The 6,965-nt window shown below is 38.4% G+C and overlaps 1 protein-coding gene across 9 annotated transcripts in view; it reads right to left on the reverse strand.

Annotated features, from left to right (window-relative positions):
• golga3 (golgin A3) overlaps window positions 1-6,965 on the reverse strand; it is an 82,985-nt gene extending 76,020 nt beyond the window's left edge. For 3 of the 9 annotated variants that reach the window (XM_048611434.1, XM_048611432.1, XM_020534281.2), the window contains exon 1: window positions 6,679-6,758. The gene's annotated coding sequence lies outside the window, so the exon portion shown is untranslated. The other 6 variants (XM_048611433.1, XM_048611429.1, XM_048611425.1 and 3 more) reach the window with 4 other exon arrangements.

Consider the following 6,965-nt stretch of genomic DNA (forward strand, 5'->3'; position numbering starts at 1 on the left):
CAAAATAGTTTACTAAAAAGATATACTGCAAAGGTTTGGAGGGACATGAGCCAAAAGCAGGCAGATGGACTAGTTTAATTTGGGATCATGTTCAGCATGGACTGGTTGGACCAAAGGGTCTGTTTCCATGCTGCATGATTCTATGGCTCTGCGTGTGCGTGAGAGATACACACTTAAAATTTCATTACGTTTCATACGTCTCGATTTTAAAACAAGTTGATAATGACTTATTTCAGACTTTGTTTAATTAAAAATAGTCGAGGCCAATAGCATGGGGCAGAATGATGCCAAAAAGGCGAGAAAAAGAAAGTAAATCATAAATTAATGATTTAGTAGCAGCAAGCTCAGGTTATGAAAAGCTTGAAGAAAGCTGGAGAAAGGCAAGAAAGGGACTCTGCAACAAACACATTACAGGGGGAGACTGTATTAATTGAGAGTGTAGGAAGAGGACAGCATGTGGACAACGTATAGGAAGTTTCAGCGAAAGAGCAGAAAATTCAGTGCATTTAGAAGAGATGACCGAGGAAAATTTCTTTATCTCACTAAAATCTTTCAGAGTTTCCCATTTTCATTGTAATAATCTGCTATGCCCACATTATCTTAACTTTTCACCATCTTAAACAAAAACCTTTTCATACTTTCAAAAAAAAAATTCCCAGTCACATCACTGGGATATTATTAAAATAACAAGGTATTAAAATCTAGCACTTCTACTTAATCTACTCTGTGCAAAATTAAATGAGACACGCGTACAGATTTTGACTTTCATTTGCTACTTTACATCTTCAAAGCACATTTTGAACTACTACAAAATCTAAAGGGCAGGTATTAGTACTATTAGACAAAAAAAGCATTCTTTTTAAAGCAAACAAAGACTTGCATTTATTTGGCACCTGTAACATCATGAATGTTCCAAAGCACTTCATAGAAGCATTACAAAAACAATTTTAAACACTAAGCCACATATTGTATTGGGATAGGTGACACAAACATGGTAAACAGATTTCAAATGAGTATCTTAAGGGAGAAAAGAGAGGTAAAGCCAGACAGGATTAGGGAGGATATGTGAGAGTTTAGGGACTTAGCAACTGAAAGTTCAGCCATTAATGGTGAAGAGATTAAAATCAGGGATGCTCAAAAAGACAGAGTTCAGCAGCACAGGAAATCTTGGGAAGGTTGAAGGTGGTTACAGAGATATGAAAATCAAGGCTATGAAGCAGTTTAAAAGCAAGGATGAGAATTCTAAAATCCAGTACTTGCAAAATGCTAATTAAGTCTAAACTGACTTACTTTCTCTGCCTACCTGCATTAACTTATTTTGTCAAAGTCCAGGGATATTCTTTGCAATTAAAAGGATAGACTAATAAAGAACTCAAAACTGTAGTATATCCATAAATGCTCAGCAACTGGATTTCTATGTCTGTGAAAGCAAAGTGCTTGAACTTCTTTTTCGAGTTTAAATAATTCAGTGCCATAATATACTGACAAAGCTGTCTGGAAACATGAATGGCAATCAATGGTGCAAAATTTAGCAGACAAGCAGGTCAGAACAGTTGAGATAATGACTAAAACACAACATTACTTTTAAAATTTCTAGAAAAGAGCGAGGATACATCCCTTGGTGACAAGATTAAAATCAAAACCATTCCAAGTACTTGAATAATAATTATGAAAACACTACGCAATTTTAAAAAACTTAAGATACAACATTCAAAGCTTTAAATGTGGCAGGATACAGAATTTATCTCCGATCCAAAAAGATCAGGATTTTATGAAAAATTTAAAGCCATAATATATCACCCTTGGAGAAATCTAGTTTCAAAGCTATCAACTATATACATCTCATGTATAAGTTCTCTAAGAATTTACTACAGCTATGTCATAAAGACATTTCAGTGCCATATATAATAAAACATACGATACAAGGTTCAACATATGCTAGAATTAAGAGCAGGCTTATAGATTTGCATTTACATGGTAACTTTCACAACCTCAGGATATACCAAAACACTTTACAGCTAATGAGGCACTTCTGCATTATAATACAAGAAACATTCATGCCCATGTGATGTTGAAGTGTATTTGCTAGCTCAAAAATTACATACCACAATGCAGTCAAAAACAACCACCAAGGTGATGCATATATAACATCATTATATTTTAAAAGGGGTCTGATGAATCCAACCAGAAATAATCTGCACATCATTACGGTCACTCTAATTTAGGAATCCTTTTAGAATTCATGATCACTGATAAAACACTGTAATCTAAAACTAATATGTTGCATTAAAGTCTAAATAGTTTCTTGGGTCTAACCAGTTAGTAACAAAGGACCACAGGAATTAGGAGCAGGAGTAGGCTCCTCAGTCCCTTCAAGCACATTCCACCACATAATACAATCATGGCTGATCTTATCTGCTCTCAACTCCACTTTCTAGCCTGCTCCTCTCAGTCCTTTATTTTATTTTTCATCAGAAAAATGTCTATTTATTTCTTGAATCATTGATTGATTCTGGGCAGTGAGTTCCACAGATTTACAACCCTCAGAAGTAGTTTTTCCTCATCTCAATTTGAACCTGCCTATTCTCTTCTATGTCTATAACCTCTTGTTCTAGACTGTCCCACAATGGAGAACATCTGTTCAACAGCCATCTTATCAGTCCCCTTTAGCATGTTATATACCTCAATCAGATCAGCGTCCCCATTCTTCTGAACTCCAGCGAGTACAAGCCCAAACTATTCAACTGCTCCTCATACAACAGCCCTTTCATTCCTCGAATCAACCTGGTGAACCTCCTCTGAACTGCCTCCAGTACCACCACATCCTTTCTCAAGTAAGGAGACCAAAACTTGACACTATAGTCCAGGTGTGGTCTCACCAACATCTTATATAATTGTTGCAACATTTCTTTACCTTTATAATCTAGTCCTTTAGCACTAAATGCCAGGATTCCATTTGCCTTTCTTGTTATATGGTGCACCTGCATACCCACTTTCTGCAATTCATGCACAAGGACACCCAGATCCCTCTGATGCATTTTGAATCAACTTCCCGTTTAAATAATAATTTACCCTTTTACTTTTCCAGCCAAAATGGATAACCTCACACTTATCCACATTAAATTCCATCTGCCAGATCCTGGCCCATTCTCCTAGCCTACCAATATTCACCTGTAAACTGTATCTCCTCATCACAGAGATAGTAAGAACTGCAGATGCTGGAGAATCTGAGATAACAAGGTGTAGAGCTGAATGAACACAGCAGGTTTCTGAAGAAGGGTCTAGGCCCGAAACGTCAGCTTTTCTGCTCCTCATCACAGCCTGCTTTCCCACCTAATTCAGTATCATCTGCAAATTTTGTTATGTTACACTCTGTGTGGAAGAAAAATTTTACATCGCAAGGGTAGATGGGAATTTAGGCCAAGACAGAAAAGGCAGCCTTGGGAGAAACCGATGGCATAGAGAAAGAATTCTAATTAGTTAGCATGCAGGATTTTAATGAGCTAAGCAGAATTCGGGAGGTAGTTACTCAGACTGTGTTATCACTATGTGCATGTTATCTTAGCTAGAGTTAGAGAAGGATCTTTTGATATATTGTCACTATACCAAGGTTTTAGGCTGAATTAGAGATGTCCCTTGTATCCCTGTGGAGCCTAGTTACTGATAAACTAGAGCTTCAATCAAACTGTATATCACTCCTTATGCTAGCTGCATGCCGAAGGTCATTTGAAGAAGTAATTATTAACACAGCATTCCTGTTACCTCGAGCAGCGTCTGTTTTCTTTAAACTTACAATGAATGAATCGACAAACACAAGATGTCACGGGAACACCCTGCTCTGAAGTTAATGGTATAAAGGAGATTGTTATACTCTGTATTAGCAGAGTTGGGTGCCGGTGAAGATCAACACTCACTCTCCTTGGTACCAAGTAAGAAAATAAACTGCTTCGAACAGGAGCTGGAGTTAAGTCTCATTGTTAGTTAAGTAGAAACAAAAATTTTTATAACACTGTCCCTGTTTGTAAATAGTTGAGGACCAAGTAATGAACCCTGTGGCACCTCACTAGTTTCAATTCACAATCCAGAGAAGGACACAGTTAGCCCGACCCTCTGCTTTCCGTCAGTCAGCTATCCTCTTAACAAGCCAATAATCTACCCCTGACCCCCTGGGATTTAACCTTTTGGATCAGTCTTTTATGCAGCACCTTGTCAAATGCCTTCTGGAAGTAACAGATCCAGATACAGCAGGAACTTCAAGTGTAATCTCAAAGCCATATCAAGTTTCCTATCAGCAATTTGCTTGATTCATCAATCAGACCCTAGCCACCTTCAGTATTTATAATCTGAAGTCTCCGTCTCAGTGCATTGATATCTAACTGGCTTGACTATAGACAATGTTGCAACTAGTGGATCTCAATTTTGGAACATGGTGGGGAAAGAATCAATCATCACAATTCAACCACAATCAATCAATCTCCAACGGTCCTGCTGAAAGTCCTGGTTTGTTTGTTGACAGGACCAGTTCCAGGAGATATACTCCTTCAAACAATCTGACACTCGCTGTGAACACCATGGAACCAACAGCCACTTGGGAACAGACAACTGTAGTTTGGGAACTTAAACTGAAAAAGCAAAAAGAATGAGAGGGGTAAGATGTTTGTCAGACAAAATGAGTATTAGCATCATAAGAAGCACCCAGATATAAGACCAGTATAGTAAATAAGACACTTGGGTATTACTGTGTTAAGAACTGTTTCAACAGCAGAGTTTTTTCATTCCCAAAGCTGTCTCAGCAGTGGAGATGGCTTATTTTGAAGTTACATGAGAAAGATAAGCTAAGAGTTTGGACAGATCAAGTACTGTACTAAAAGCAGACAAAAAAAAAGGTGGCAGTAGCAGCCACCAGACAAAACTGAGCAAAACAAGATTTCACTATAACCCACTGAACAGATAGAGCAGATAAACATCAGTTCTGAGAAAGGGTCACCGAACCCGAAACGTTAACTCTGTTTTGTCCTTCACAGTTGCTGCCAGACCTGCTGAGCTTTTCCAGCAACTTTATTTTTGTTCCAGATAAACATGTGTTGGTTTACTCTAATTACTGAGGAAATATGACCTGAGTGAAGTTGATAAGTGTAGCACAGAATCATCAACAACATAATGGCTAAGAGCAGATGATGAATTAATCAGTTTGCTGATATGAAGGAGGAGCAAAATGGCAGAGGACTGAAGCAAGTCATTTGCTGTGCTATAGTTAATAGTACTTGGAATTAAAATGAGATATACAAAAGTTTTAATTACAACAGCAGAGTGATTATATAAGCTCTTTAGAAACATGCTGAATCCCGAGGACTCTATGCGCCAGTGCAGAATTCAAGAAGTTCACAGCACTGATACCATTAATGCAGTCATTATGCTAAAGCCTATACTGATTTCACAAGTTGCCTCAGAACATCCAAAACAGGGAGCCATTTGGAAATTAAAAGCTTCCATAACTAGAAGGTGGAAACAGTGAAGGAGAAAGACAAATTCAGGATATTCTCCTAGCTGGGAGAGATCTTTAAGGTTCAAAAACAGATACAAGACAAGAGTCAGAAATAGAGTTAAAAGTTTAAAATGCTCTGAATTCAGGGTAAAATTGCTAATCATTTAATTTTGCAAAGCCTCACTGCTAGATAATTATCATCAGCACATGCAACACCAAGAGGGGAAATTAAACATTAATGGCAAGCAATTCAAATTTTACTTGAAATTAAGGAAAAGATGACAAATATGGAAGATGGCATTAAAGAGGTGAGGAAATGGAAGGATAAAATCCTCACCATATATCAAATTCAGATGTTTCAAAGGAATACAGCAAGTAAACACAAACTTACAAAAGCGTAATGACCACTAGCCATACATTTGATTCAAATCAAACATCTTTTGTCAGTTTAAAATCAATATACTGCAACTTCATACAATTTTTCACTACAAATATCTAAACAGAATACAAAGAACTGCAGATGCTGGAATTCTGAAACAAAAACAGAAATTGTTAGTGAAGCAACTCGGGAGCGCAGCATCACAGAGAAAGTAAAACCAACGTCTTCAGAAGAGTCACTGGACCCGAAACGTTGACTCTGCTTTCTCTCCACAGATCTATCCCGGATCTGCTAAATTTCTCCAACAATTTTTGCTTTGTTTACTACAAAAATCTATTTAGCTACAGGCAAATATAACGTACACTAATAGAATGCTATGGTAAGTAGGGCGTCATTAGAACGCAAAGCCAATAGGACCATAACATCCCCAATACTCATTGTTTACTTGGCCATTACCAAATGCCCAGTTCGGCGTCGAGCCACCAGCATTCGATCTTCTTTCTGTCGTCCAGCCTCCCCAAACACTAACACCTCGCCCGTTTCAGGCTGTTCTAGTCGAGGATAAGCGCAATTTTAACTCCAGGCAAACAAAGGACTAATCAATATTTTCAAATGACGGAGAAGAATTAAAGACCATTACGGGGCAGCTCCAGAGGCCAACCTCTTCGTCCCACCCAGCCAGTCTCAGAATGTCAACCCGAGGCTTAGCCTCCGGCTTTAGGCCGTGACACCTCCAAAGGAAGGGAAATGCTAACATATAATGATTGAAAACACCACTGTTCTCTGACTCCACACCCCCACAACCGCCATTTACCCTTCGGGAAGTAAGCCGCAGCCGGGCGCCATACGTGGCTCTTCCAGTCCGACACCGATTTCCTTCCGCCAGTATCTTCCCTTCGCAACACATTAAAAACGTCAGACTCAGTATTTAAATCAACATTACTCCATTTAACGACATTAGTAATACCTGGCATCGTTTGTAATTCATGCAGCTCTTTTTTAAAAACTTGTAATTTTATTAAAAATGTTATTTTGCTCTCATTGTTGGAGAAACAAAGTACCCGGCTCACTGACGAGAACGGACCTTCCGGTGGAGGCGAT

Source organism: Rhincodon typus, chromosome 24, assembly GCF_021869965.1.
Source record: "Rhincodon typus isolate 14 chromosome 24, sRhiTyp1.1, whole genome shotgun sequence".
Classification (NCBI taxonomy): domain Eukaryota; kingdom Metazoa; phylum Chordata; class Chondrichthyes; order Orectolobiformes; family Rhincodontidae; genus Rhincodon; species Rhincodon typus.